Raw genomic sequence first — 15,124 nt, 5'->3', positions numbered from 1 at the left:
CAAACTGACGAGATGGGTCTGGATTGCTTAAAATAGGTGCAGAAATGAAATGTCTCTTTAACTCAGAAAAGGCTGTCTGAGCCTGGGGTGACCACTCAAATCGCTTGTGGATGGAGGTAAGATTAGTCAGAGGCAGAGCAACCTGGCTAAAATTGCGAATGAACCGCCTGTAAAAATTGGCAAACCCCAGAAATCGCTGGACCGCCTTGCGACTGTCTGGGGTGGGCCAATCTGCAACTGCTTTCACTTTGGCAGGATCCATTCGCACTCCCTCGGGCGACAGAACAAACCCCAGGAACGAAACCGACTGTGTATGGAAGTCACACTTCTCCACCTTGGCGAAGAGTCGATTCTCCAGCAGCCGCTGAAGCACCCGCCTGACGTGCTGGACATGTTCCCGTTCATTCTGGGAAAAAAATCAGAATATCATCAAGGTAAACGAACACAAAATGATTTACCATGTCCCTGAGCACGTCATTGACGAGTGCTTGGAAAACCGCCGGTGAATTGGAGAGCCCAAAGGGCATAACGAGATATTCAAAATGACCAGTAGGGGTGTTAAAGGCGGTCTTCCATTCGTCCCCCTGCCTAATCCGAACTAGGTGGTAGGCATTGCGGAGGATTAATTTTTTGAAGATGGTTGCTCCCTGCAGGAGTTTGAAGGCCGATGACATCAGTGGCAAAGGATAACGATTCTTTACAGTGATGTCATTCAACCCCCGATAATCTATGCAGGGACGCAAGGAACCATCCTTCTTCTCCACAAAAAAAACCCCCCGCCCCAGCTGGAGAGGAAGAAGGACGTATAATACCTGCTGCTAGAGAATCATGGATGTACTTCTCCATGGCCTCCCTCTCAGGTTTAGACAGTGAGACAAACAATAAGAACTCCAAGAGGATACGGAGCTAAGAGTCCAATCAATCTGTGGATTGTGCTTAACTAGCCATGTGTGACCCAAAACAAGGGGAGCAGTGGGAGAGTGAATAAGGAGAAACTGTAACTGCTCCACGTGATTGCCTGAAAGTGTAAGAGTGAGGGGAATGGTGCAGTGGGTGATATCAGCCAGGTGAGAGCCGCAAAGTGTTTTGGCTGAAATGGGGTTATCCAGGACAATCATAGAAACACCCAGCCGCTTGGCTAAGTCTAAGTCCATAAAGTCCCCTTCAGCTCCTGAATCGATTAAAGCAGACACCTGTTTAATGGAACCCTTAACATGTATCCAGGCTTGGAGAGACGCCCGGCTCCCAGACAGTGCACGTTTATTCGTGGCGCTCACCGTCAAACTGCCCTTAGCTGGCTTACGCCGCTCTCTGATAGGGCAAGAGGCCACCTGATGCCCCGCCTCCCCGCAGTAGAGGCAGAGACGGTTGGAAATGCGGAAGCGACGCTCCGTCGCCGACAAGCGGGCTCTTCCGATCTGCATCGGCTCCTCCTCCGAGAACCCCGACTGCTGTGGCATGACCACGTCAAGCGCCCCGGTGTTCCTGGGAGAAAACTCTTCGACTCCGCCTCTGCGATGACGCGCTCTGAGAGTGATGCGGTTGTCGACCCGGATGGCGAGATCGACGAGTCCGTCGAGAGTGGATGGCAGCTCGAGCGAGAAGATCTCGTCCTTGATGTACTCTGCCAGGCCGTGAAGAAAGTGGTCCCATTGGGCTTTGGCATTCCAACCGCTGCTCGGCGCCAGGGTACGGAATTCGATGGAGTAATCCGCCACCGAACGCTCCGCTTGTTGAAGCGCCGTTAGCGCCCTCGCCGATTTGGTCTGCAGCGGGGAGCGGTCGAATACCTTCTTCAGTTCGTCAGAGAAGGCTTTGAAGGAATTACAGCACGCATCTTTGTTGTCCCACATAGCCGTTCCCCATTCTCTGGCCCGGCCGATCAGGAGAGTTATTGTGAAAGCCACCTTGGAAGTCTCTGTGGGAAAACAAGATGGCTGGAGCGAGAATGTGAGGGAGCACTGGGAAAGAAACGATCGAAAGGAATCGGGCTCACCAGAGTAAGCGGCGGGTGGATTAAGCCGGGGTTCAGCCTGTCGTGGAGTAGTTATCCTGTCTTCCGGCGTGGGGTTCGCCGGGGGATCCGGGGAAGCCGCTGGAGGGCTCGGGAGAGCGAGCTGTAGCTGATCGAGGCGCCCGGCGAGCGCGACCAGCTGTTGGGACACCTCCGCAAAAGCTTGGTGGGAGGCAGCGATCTCCTCTTGTTGTCGACCCAGTAATGCGCCCTGTTGGGCGAGCGCTCGGCGAATGTCGACATCCTCTGCTGAGTCCATGCCTTGGTCAGTCTGTTCCTGTCACGGGTAGAAGAAGGAGTGGACTCAAGTGCAGAACACAAAGTGTTTATTAAGGAGAAAGTCTTTGCAAAAGAACAAAAAACCCAATCGGGTGAGTGCCGGGGGAGTGCCGTGGAAAAACAGTCCAGAAACAACGGGACACTCGTTCACTGGCAGCCCTGGACACAAATATGGGGTGAGTAACAGACCGTTATACACACACACCAACGACAACAGACTGACAAACATGAAGGGAAATGACGTGCTATAAATAGGAACAAAGGGATGAGAAACAGGTGGAGCGAATACTCCGATGACTTGTGAGTACTAGAAAAGCAGGTGACTGAAGGTAATCTGTAACATTGAACTGGAGAGAGTGAGAACACAAGTTACGGTGACATACATAGAATTGTGCGAACTGCTGGACGTGCAGTAGGAGGTGAGCTTTCCTCCCTCCAGGACATCTACACCAGGCGGTGCATGAGGAAAGCCAAGAGAATTATCAGTGACTCCAGCCACCCAAGCCATAGTCTTTTCTCTCTGATACTCTCAGGCAGACGGTTCCACAGCATCCGGTCACACATCAGCCAGCTAAAGGAAAGTTTTCTTCCATCAGACTATCAGGCTGATGAACACTTAACACACCACACACAGACTCTTCCATACCCTCACTGCACACCATCAATATGTAGCATGCACTGCATTTTAACCAATCCAAACTTGAAACAATACAGAATACAACTATGTGGACACCTATTCATTGTACATATCGCTGTCAATTTCACATTCTCGTTGTATTTGCACTGTCTGTTTTTTGCACTGTCGTTGTATTTGCACTGTCATTTTATTTGCACTGTCTGTATTTTGTACTGTCTGGAGCCAGCACCTAAGTTTTCAGTCATCATAGCACACGTGCTGCTGCTGACTGCAATGCAATGTTCTTTCTCAACAGCTGCCAGAGAAAATCTGCGTGTGATGCTTTATCTGGAATGAATGGTGCAAAATATCTTATCATGCCCAAAAGATGTTGCAGTGCAGTACAGTGGCATGCTCATTATTGCCAGCACTGTATCTTGACATCGTTCATTGTCACACCCTGTGGAGTGATCACATGGCCCATGAAATGTGCATTGTGCACCTTGAACTGGATCTTATCAGGGTTGAATTGACATTTAGTGTTTTGCCCTCTTAATGATTTTGTCAACATTTATATCATGTTCTTGTTCTTCAACAATCATATACTGTAATATTCTACAATGAGAACACTATCTATCTCTTCGAACATTTTATTATTGTACTACTGGAATTTTGCACTAGCAGACTTGACACCAAATGGCAGAAGTTTGAATCTGCCCCACGATGTGTTGAATCTGCATAGCAGAGAGGATTCCTAGTCAAGTTTGACTGGCCAGTAGCTGAATTCTTCATCAAAGATTGAGAAACTTTTCTTTCTTTCCAACAAGCTTACACAGGGCATCTTCAGTGGTTAGAATAGAGAAGTGTTGACAAAGAATGGCTTTATTTAGGTAACAAGGATCCAGGCACACTTGTAATGGCTATTTCTTTTTAAGTGACAACAAGGCTGTTGACCCAAGGATTGGGCTGGGTGATAAATGCTATAACATCTTCATGCATCAGCTGATCCAGTGCCTACTTCAACTTGCCCACCACTGCTAAGGGAATTTTTGGATTGGGATTGATTTTGGATTAACATGAATATGATGTTCAACTGGAAACAGCCCAATCTCATCAAAAGCTATTTAATGTTGTTGTATCAGCTGCTCTTTGGAGGTAGAATGCTTAATTAACACAGTAAAAACCCTTCATTAGTTGCATACATTCACATGCAGACACAATCTGTGTTTGGTGGTGTAAAAAGGTAGGCAAATTTGCGTTTTAGGTGTGACACTGAAATTTGGCCTTTAGTTTAGTTCCAAAATATGCAACCAGCATTGTTGAGGTAGGTTGCAATAGTGCTTGTAAGTTCAAATATTGATAAATGTCGAGAGGTGTAATATTGGCTTCAGCATTAGAATGCAGTCATATTTCTGTCATTTTTCCAATGTACACATCAATGTACCATGATTTCTGTACAAAACTACAGACCTGTTTTAATTCAACTGTCCTAATGAATAATGAATAGACAGTATCTTTTTTTGTTTTGTTTTTGGGCTTTTTGTTTAGACTTACACACCTTTTTGAAGGTATATTAATCTGAGTTGTGCTTCTGTGACAATGATCTAACATATATTTTGTTGTTCATTCATTTATTTATTTTCTTTTTGGCTTTTTGGTCCCTTTATTAATTAGGGTTTGCCACAGTGGAATCAACCATCAATTTATCCAGCACGTTTTACACAGCAAATGCCCTTCCAGCCACAACCCAACAAACACTCATACACTCTTTCACACACTGTACATACACTACGGGCATTTTAGCTTACCCAATTCAACTAGCGCATGTCTTTTGACTTTTCTCCTCAAAGAAATGCCAATTGACCCAGCCGGGGCTCGAACCAGTGACCTTCTTGCTTTGAGGCTATCATGCTACCTACTGTGCCTCCGTGATGCCCAACTTTTGTTGTGTTTTACTTAATTTGTATCATTTTTTAATTGCAAGAACGTCTTTACTTTGTTCTCCCATTGCTTGGATCTGTTTTTGCAGCCTCTGTAGCTCTATATCTACTGTTTTTTCAAGGGTCAGGCTCATGTCTCTTAAGACCCTTTCCTTTAAATGCTGGTCACTAATACCATTCATTCATTCATTCATTCATTTTCTTGTCGGCTTAGTCCCTTTTATTAATTTGGGGTCGCCACAGCAGAATGAACTGCCAACTTATCCAGCAAGTTTTTATGCAGCGGATGCCCTTCCAGCCGCAACACATCTCTAGGAAACCTCCACACACACATTCACACACACACTCATACACTACGGACAATTTAGCTTACCCAATTCACCTGTACTGCATGTCTTGGACTGTGGGGGAAACTGGAGCACCCGGAGGAAACCCACGCGAACGGAGGGAGAACATGCAAACTCCACACAAAATTGCCACCTGAGCCGAGGCTCGAACCAGCGACCCACCGACCTTCTTGCTGTGAGGCGACAGTCACTAATACCAAACACATTTTATATCTCATCATGTCAAATTCAGTTTAGCCAAATTCACAGTCTTTAATCTTTTGTTTCAGTTCTGTGACATTTTTATCAATAGTAATTGAATCAAGCATTGGGTAGGCTTAGAACTAGTGTTGTAAACAATAATCTATGAAAAAATAAATAAATCAACATTAAATCTAGGAACTGCAGGAAAAGCAAAAGATTGCATATTGAAGATCGCCAGCTGTTTTTTCACAAGCAGGTGGAGGTGGAACAATGAATAATTGTAACCCTACGGTCCGAACAGGGCGTGAGCCAGCGATACCAGCATGGGAGACAAATGCTCTGAGGAGGCTAAAGATTGCAGGACAACGTCTGTAGCTGGATCCAAGGAGTGAGGTTTACGGTTTACATGATCATCAGCTGGCTTCCGTTACATTAGAGCAATTATACAGTAGATGATCAAAACCCTATTTACTCACTTTACTCATACTCATTTCATTACTTATAATGTCCAAGACATTGATCATAATATTAAATGCTACTTTTTGTGCCTTTATTAGATTTTTTCTCACCTATTTACTGGGTTAAAAATCTTAAACTATTCCATCTCCACCTGCTGGTGAAAAAGCAGCTGGCAATCTTCAATCTGCTATCTTTTGCTTTTCCTGCAGTTCCTGGATGTAATGTCGAATTTTAACAGTGGAATTTAAACCACTGAATTTATGGAAGCGAATATTTGAACTGAAATAAAATGAGCTAAAAATTGCCTTTTGAATTTTATACATCGTAATTTTAAAGGGAATTCAGTATTTTGTAAGTGAAATCTGGAAATTATATATAAATTATAGAATTTACAAGTTTGAAAACGAGTTTAAAATATTTTTTTGTTGAAATTTTACAATTGAAATAAACAGCTATGTTAAATTTCAAGACCTAAAATACAAACCCTGGAATTCAAGTCATTAAAATGCAAAACTTGTTAATTTAGTGTTTTTGTTCCATAAATATTTCTCCCATTGCAGTTACTACACCTCTTCTGGCTCAACAGACTGTGAATTGTACATTTAGAGACTCCTGTCCTAAAGCATGTAGAAGATTTGCAAGTTTCACCTTGTCACTGTTTGTGTCTAAACCTGAAGTTAGGTTGGAAATAGGTTGGAATATTCATTTTGATTAATCTCCTAACCCCATCATGCAGAACAATAATTATGCCAATATGCTAATAATTTGCATGCTAATAAGCAGGTGATAAATGAACATTTTCCCTAATCTAAATTGTTGCATAAAATTCTAACCAGACAGTTTCATTCATTCATTAACTTTCCTTCGGCTTAGTCTTTTTATTATGCAGGGGCCGCCACAGCGGAATGAATCACCAACTTATCCAGCATCTGTTTTGCAAAGCGGATGCCCTTCCTTTAGTTTTTTCAATTCACCTGTACTGCATGTCTTTGGACTGTGTGAGAAACGGGAGCACTCAGAAAAAAAACATGCGAACATGGGGAGAACAGGCAAACTCCACACAGAAATGCCTACTCACCCAGTTGGGACTTAAACCATTGACAAGAGAAGATGCACTTCATTTTGAGAATTTCAATTCTGATCTGAGAAATATACTAAAGCGACTGTAAAACTGTAAAGCCTATACCTTTTATGAAACATTTTACAAAATGAAAAGCACAAAAGCCTTTTCATTAGCACGCTAGTACATTCCATTGAATGCATGTGCATAAAAAGAGACACATAGACAAATAACTATGAGGGCAGCTTTAGACTGAATGTCATAACTGGATCATTGCACTAAAATTAAATTAAAAAACTAAAATGCTTATGGCTGAAGATTTTAGCTGAGTAGACTGCAATGGCGTAAGCAAATTATCTGAAGTTTCTGAAGGCTCTGAGGTTTAATTTTCACCTTTTATATTTCTAACATGTGGCTCCCTCTAGGGGACAACAGTAGCCTATAAAAACCTTCTTCTTTAACTCCTATTCTTGGGATTTGCCTACTAGAGTAGGGCTATTCAATTAGTTTGTCATGTGGGCCGGGTCATGAAAAGCATCCCAAACGAAGGGCCGGAGAGATATGACTTGCTATATGTGTGATGACACAACAGCATATAAGAGCCCATATGCTGTATATTTTTGCTCCTTAAGACACCCATGTTGGCTTTTTCTACATTAAAATGTTAATATATTGTATTTTTAAACTACATAATATTACTGCATTGTACAATAGACTTTTCTTTACAAACATTCAAATGTTGTATTTCAGAGCACAACAAAAGCAGTGCATTGCTGAAGTAGGCTTCTTCTACATTCAGACACATTCATATGTTTGAATTGCATAACAATTAGGGATGCAACAATTATAGATTTTGGTTGTACGATTAGTCTGAAGAATATGGTTTCACTGTTATCACGTCTAATGTAATTTCAAAATTCACCCAGACAACTTTTCAAGCTTATTTTTACAAACATGGTTTAAAAAAGAAATTTACTCTGTCGGTTTATTAAATTATAATCCACGCTATATATTATAAACAAATAAATACGCAAAAACACATCTTTTAGACTACTTCTTAGATCTACGTCACCACCAGCATGCTCTCGATAACTTTTCAAAGTTTATAATTGGAAACACGATCCATGATAAGGATTTGCCTTGTAGATGAATTGTATTCTATAACATATTGTAAAAATATTCCAAAAAAATAGAAAATGTTTCTAAATATGTCCGCGCATTTCCCAGAGTTTTACTTTGAAGTTGAATCTTTTTTTTTTTCCTTTACAAAAATGTTAAATACATAACTTAAATAATTACACATAAATATCATCATAATGCATATTTAAAGTGTTGCGCGTGCAAACACACTCCAGAAAATGCCGCGCTGACTAGCTATGGCTCTATCAATTTCTTACTTAATGTCTTTTTTTTTAAAGATGACCAAAAAACTATAAACAGGGGCGAAAATCATTATAAATCAGGGCACGTCGAGCTTTGCAGCCTACATAATGGTCTACTTACCGGTGGTGTCAGGGCTAGCATGAGGGACAGAGTTTATCAAGTGTCGTTAAGTAAGAGGGAGAATTAATTTATTAGAGGTAGGATATATATATATATATATATATATATATATATATATATATATATGTGTGTGTATGTATGTATGTATGTATGTATATATATATATATGTATATATATATATATATATATATATATATATATATATATGTATATATATATATATATATATATATATATATATATATATATATATATATATATATATATATATATATATTGAATGTGTAGGAAAGAAATAGAATAAAATATCTAACATTATAGGACATTTTAGTTATAATATGTTCTTTAAAAAATATTGAGTATTTCATATGACCAGTTTTTAACACACACACACTTCTACTTACCGATCAAGTTTGGGGTATGATTTGTAAATGTTTTAAAAAAAAGCTTATCACGCTCACCAAAGCTGCATTTATTTCAAATGTTAAAATGAAATGTTATTGCACTAAAATAACTATTAAAAAGTAGTTTAAGATTTAATTCAATCTTTTATTCCAGTGACTTTAAAGATCAGCTTCATTAGTCCAGTCTTAAATCACTCTAATATTAATTATTATTATTAATGGTAATGAAAGCTTTAATATTTGGAGTAATATTTCAATTTGAAACTACAAGAAAATTGTAACAAATATGTAAAAAAAAAAAAAATCATTTAATAAATGCTGGCTTGATGAACAGAATAATTATCTTTAAAAAAAAACAAACGGACCCCAAACTTTGATTGGTAGTGTGTGTGTAAGTACATACAAACGCACGCACGCACACAAACAAACATATATTAAAAAATTTATAAAAATATGTATATGTTGACACGTATAAATCTTTTTCTTCACACATTTACTCGTGTTTGACTATTGTTTTTCTTACATTTTCAGTTATTTACGGCAATTTTATCCCATAATTCTTTTTTTTTATTATTGATAGCAGACAAAAGAGAAACACAATGCAATATATCCAACAGTATCATTATATATTTAAAAAATAATTAAACAAACTGGCACATTTTATTAAGATACTTTTATTGCAGTAAATTACAACAACTAACAAGAATATTGCCATGATGTAGGTCTCTACAGGTGATGAAGGCATTATCATTACTCGATGTGAATGTCCACGAGGACAGTACAAATGCAGCCATGCAGCTGCATTGGCTATATTTGCCATATACAATTTCAGTTGCACAGATACATCATGTCAGTGGAAAAAGCCAAAGGTCGCCAAGACAAAACACTCAGTTGAAGAACTATTCCCTCCACCAAATTAGCCCTACAATCGGCTGACAAGAGAGCCAACTGCTGAGGACCATGACTGGCTTAGGAAGAGGCTCAGTGGCAGGTTCTTAGGAATGTCTTGGCTCCTTTCACCTGAGCCAGAAGAAACAATGTTTTGCTTGGAAACTCACCAGGTTTCAAAAATTATAGAATCTGTCCGTCATCAAGGGCTTGAGGCTATCCTGGCCTCCATGTTTCTGAATGCTGACCAACAGAGAGCCATTCAAGTTGCAACAATAGGTCAGCGCAGCAGCCCGAATTGGCATTTGCTGAGAAGAGGAAGACTGACCGCTAGCAACTTTGGAGCAGTTCTGAAATCAAAACGAGTGACTGCTTCATTACTTTCTAGGGTACTGGGTAAACAGGTCCTAAATGGCGTTTTGTCTGTTCAGAGGGGTATAGTCAATGAGCGTGAGGCCATCCAAGCATTCACTGCAGCAACTCAAATGCCAGTCCAAAAGTCAGGTTTGTGGCTATCTCCATCAGGATTGTTGGGAGCATCTCCAGATTGTCTGGTGGGGTCATCAGCGGTGTTGAAGGTAAAGTGTCCCTATCAGGCAAGAGATTTGACAATCAGGGAAGCATCGCAATTAAAGGGCTTCTGTATCAATATGGAAGGGGAAAGTTACATTCTGCGCAGAGACCATCCTTACTGGGACCAAATACAGGGCCAGCATCATCTAACAGCAAGACAGACCTGCTACTTTGTTGTTTGGACCACCAAAGAAAGCATCATTATTTCCATATCTAAAGACAACAACTGGCTACCAAATCTGATGGCACTGGAAAACTTTTTCAAAAGCCACATGCTTCCAGAGTTAGCACGGCAGTGATGTTTTAAATTCGTGTATATAGTTTTGACACAGTTTTGCTGAATGGAGGGGTTTGAAGAAATTGTAAAATTGATAAAAATCTAACTAATTTTTTGAGGTAATATAAATTTATTTTCAAAAACAAACAATGAACAGTGGCTCTTTTTTAAAAAAAATTTATGGGTGCAAAAGTGCCTGTACTGTCAAGGTAAATAACAGAGAGCATCTCTATCAGCATGGTTTCGTCAAAACATTAAAAGTAAAATCTGATTTTTTATGTCCCCACTAAATGTACAGAGAGGTAAAAAAGAGGCTGGTAAGTATTACTGACATTTTCATTTTAATAGCAGGAGGAACAGACCCTGGTGTTTGAAGAAGTAGAGCCTGTTGTGTCACTAGATGAAGAGCAGGAGGTAATGTTCGTGTCACTAGATGAAGAGCAGGAGGATGATGTTCGTGTCACTAGATGAAGAGCAGGAGGAGGATGGTCATGTCACTAGATGAAGAGCAGGAGGATGATGTTCGTGTCACTAGATGAAAAGCAGGAGGATGATGTTTGTGTCACTAAATAAAGAGCAGGAGAATGATGTTCGTGTCATTTGTGTCACTAGATGAAGAGCAGGAGGATGATGTTTGTATTACTAGATGAAGAGCAGGAGAATGATGTTCGTGTCATTTGTGTCACTAGATGAAGAGCAGGAGGATGATGTTTGTATTACTAGATGAAGAGCAGGAGAATGATGTTCGTGTCATTTGTGTCACTAGATGAAGAGCAGGAGGAGGATGTTTGTATTACTAGATGAAGAGCATGAAGCAGGATCAGCTGATTAGCTAGTTAAGTTTCCATTTAGTTTGCACCAATCTAGGATTTTGGGTAAGATGAAGGCAGCTCAGATTTAATCACTCTCTGTTGACATTGTATACCTTCATGTTGTCAGGGTTCCGCCACTTTGGTCTTGTAAATTCTTGTTTTGGTGGCAGAGCTCTGACACTACTCATGTCTGGTCCTGTTTCTGTCCCTGTGTGCGCGCGCGCCGTCGTGGGTGTACGCAGAGTGTACGCGCTGCCGCTTGATGTGGCCGCGCACGCTCTGCGTCCCTCAGACGCACGCGCTCTTGTACTAGTGTTTGTTCTGTCAGCAGCGCGCTGTTGTTTTTCCAGTCCTCATCCTTGTCAGCCTGCCCAGTCCTGTTTGTATGTATTTGTTTTGTTAATGTTTTCCCCCTCGGGTAGTTTATTTTGCATTTTATTTTATGTTTATAATTTAATAAATTCCCCATTTTCCTGCACTTGAGTCCTCACTCCTTTCCCCTCACCAACCCTGACAGTACGAACTGGCCACATTAGAGGACTCAGCGGAAATGGGACTATTTCTGCGCCCAGCTTGCTCCCAGCAAGAAGGACCCATCGACCAACCCCCAGCTAGAGGACTGTCTCACTGGCAGAACCATCGCCCCTTCGGCATCTACACAGAAGATCTTCTCGAGGCAGTCCGGGGGCTTGGGTTCAGTGAGACCACCCTCATCCACATCTTTCTGGCTGGATTGGATGAGCCATTCGATTGGGAGGAGCTGGGTGATATCGGGACATAGACGTATTGGCAGGTGGTGGACTATTCCTGTCTGAGGATGGAGAGGGAGATCCTGGAGGGGGAATGGACCCCTCTCACCACCACCACCAGCACCATCTCCTGGTCCATGTCCAGCCCCCAAGGGTTAACCCGCACCCAAAAGCAGAGGCGGAAGAGAAAGGCCTCTTCTGCGAGGGTTGCTCCAGCCCCTGAGCGCCCTCCAGTGTCGGCTCCAGCCCCTGAGCGCCCTCCAGTGTCGGCTCCAGCCCCTGAGCGCCCTCCAGTGTCGGCTCCAGCCCCTGAGCGCCCTCCAGTGTCGGCTCCAGCCCCTGAGCGCAGCTCAGTGCCGGTCCCAGTCCGGCTCCTTGCCCTGCCGGCACCACCCAGATGTCTTTCCCTGCCGGCACCACCCAGACGTCTTTCCCTGCCGGCACCACCCAGACGTCTAGCCCTGCTGGCCCCAGCCCGGCTCCTTGCCCAGCCGGCACCTACCAGACATCTAGCCCTGCCGGCACCTACCAGACGTCTAGCCCTGCCGGCCCCAGCCCGGTTCCTTGCCCTGCCGGCACCACCCAGATGTCTTGCCCAGCCGGCCCCAGCCCGGCTCCTTGCCCAGCCGGCCCCAGCCCGGCTCCTTGCCCTGCCGGCACCTACCAGACGTCTAGCCCTGCCGGTCCCAGCCCGGCTCCTTGCCCTGCCGGCCCCCCACAGACCTCTGGTCTTGTTTCCCTTCATAGACCCTCCCTGGGTCGTCCCTCCTGCTCCTCCCTGGTGTTCCTTTCCTCCACCCTGGACGGACCCTCCGGCTCCACCCTGGTTCCCTGCTAGGGCTCCTGACCCGCTGGACCCACCCTGGACAGTTCCTCCGTTTCCACAATGGACTGATCCTCCCTTGTCTTGCCCTCCCATCCCTCCCTTGTTTGTCGTTTGGGTCTGGCTTGGCTTCCCTTCCTCCCCCCTTCATGTCATCTTGCCTGTTCACCTCCCTGTCTTGTGTCTGTTGATGTTGTTGTCTTGTGGTGTTTCTTGTCTGTCTTGTACCTTGTTGGATGTTCCCTTTAGGGATGCCAGGTGGCGTCCTTTTTGGGGGGGTGGGGGGGCTGGGGGGCTAGTGTCAGGGTTCTGCCACTTTGGTCTTGTAAATTCTTGTTTTGGTGGCAGAGCTCTGACACTACTCATGTCTGGTCCTGTTTCTGTCCCTGTGTGCGCGCGCGCCGTCGTTGGAGTACGCAGAGTGTACGCGCTGCCGCTTGATGTGGCCGCGCACGCTCTGCGTCCCTCAGACGCACGCGCTCTTGTACTAGTGTTTGTTCTGTCAGCAGCGCGCTGCTTTATTCTCGGCGCCTACGTCTAGTTGGTTTCAGTTTTGGTTGGCGCTGAGATGAAGCATGCGCGTTGCTTATGTGTGAGCGCACGGTAAGGTGTTTATCTATCGTGTGCTCGTGTCTTGTGTCTCTTGTCAAAGCACGTGGCTCGGTGTTTACATTGTGGTCACGTGCTTTTTGTCGTGTGCTTCAGTGTTGTTTGTTGTCATGAACATGCGGTTAATGAGTTCTCTCATTGGCTGCATATTCTTGTCCTGTTAAGTGAGCGCATGGCTTGTGTTGTCTCTCTGTGTCATGCGCTCTCCCGTCTATTGTCTTGTCCCACCCTCCTTGTTAACCCATTATTAGTTAATTGTGTTCACCTGTTTGTGTGTTAATTTTCTACAGTTTATATACCCCTCACATTTGCTGTCCTGTGCCAGTTCGTCATCACATGTCGTTGTATGAAGTCTTGTCCTGTTGTTTTTCCAGTCCTCATCCTTGTCAGCCTGCCCAGTCCTGTTTGTATGTATTTGTTTTGTTAATGTTTTCCCCCTCGGGGTAGTTTATTTTGCATTTTATTTTATGTTTATAATTTAATAAATTCCCCATTTTCCTGCACTTGAGTCCTCGCTCCTTTCCCCTCACCAACCCTGACACATGTTACCTAAAACCCAGAATGATGCAAAGAAAACAAACTTAAATGGCTAGCCAGATGTCTTCAGAAGGCTGGTGTTTGTGATTAAATGAAGAGACCCGCTTTCTTTTTTTTCTTTTTCTTTTTTAGTATTTCGTTGCCACTTCTTTAATGAGAGGAGTTTGTAGGTTCACAAGAGCACAGCATACCTGAACTAGTTTGTCTCCAAAGTGTCTCAGATGAGATGGGATAAATTTCAAAATTTTTAATTATTTTATGCGAGCAATAGCCCTCTCAACATGAATCCTATTCTGTGCAATCAGCTTTGTTGCACATGCTTCACTTGGTATAAGTTGGCCATGATTGAGAAATGGTGGAATGTTTACAGTAACTCCATCCGGCAAAATGTTGTAAATTAAAAATCCCTTGTCAGCCAAAATGAGGTCTCCTGACTTTAATTGATCCAAAACACCAGAATCCTGGACGACTTCTTTATCACTTGTTGCTCCTGGATAAAGTTTGCTGCAGTAAGTGATCACAGCATTTGGTGCCACCCCAATGAGTACTTTGAAAGAGTGCATACCACGATATGAAGAATAGGTTTCTTTCTGTGTGTCCATTTGCTTAGGAATAGCAATGTTGATGTCAGTGCAATCCATTATCATTCTGCAGTTTTGGAAATTTACAAATGAAGATGGCATGCAGGTCTTGTTTTTCTACCGACTGGGAACAGTGCTCATTATGTCCTTAAAAAGCAGCTTGTGAAGAACCTCAATGAAAGTTTTGAGCACATTCCTGACAGTTTTTAAATTACAGTGGAAGAGTGCAGCCAGATGGAGATTTGTATAGTTCTGTCGAAGTTTCATGAGGGTCATGAAAATTTGGTCTTCAAGGTCAATTATCTTTGGTGTCCAACCAGAGTGGTATGTAATAGAATCCCTAAAGGAGCAACATAATCACAAACAGCACAGAAGGTATCCCTATCTGGGAATCCTGTCTCCTTTGCAAAACACTTTCACTAAGTTGAGAGGCAGAATACCTCTCACGACTATTTTTTGCAGCTTGTTC

Source organism: Danio rerio, chromosome 17 (assembly GCF_052040795.2).
Source record: "Danio rerio strain M-AB ecotype USA chromosome 17, GRCz13ab, whole genome shotgun sequence".
NCBI classification, from domain to species: domain Eukaryota; kingdom Metazoa; phylum Chordata; class Actinopteri; order Cypriniformes; family Danionidae; genus Danio; species Danio rerio.
The sequence above is the reverse complement of the archived record's forward strand: the minus strand, read 5'-3'. Positions refer to the sequence as shown.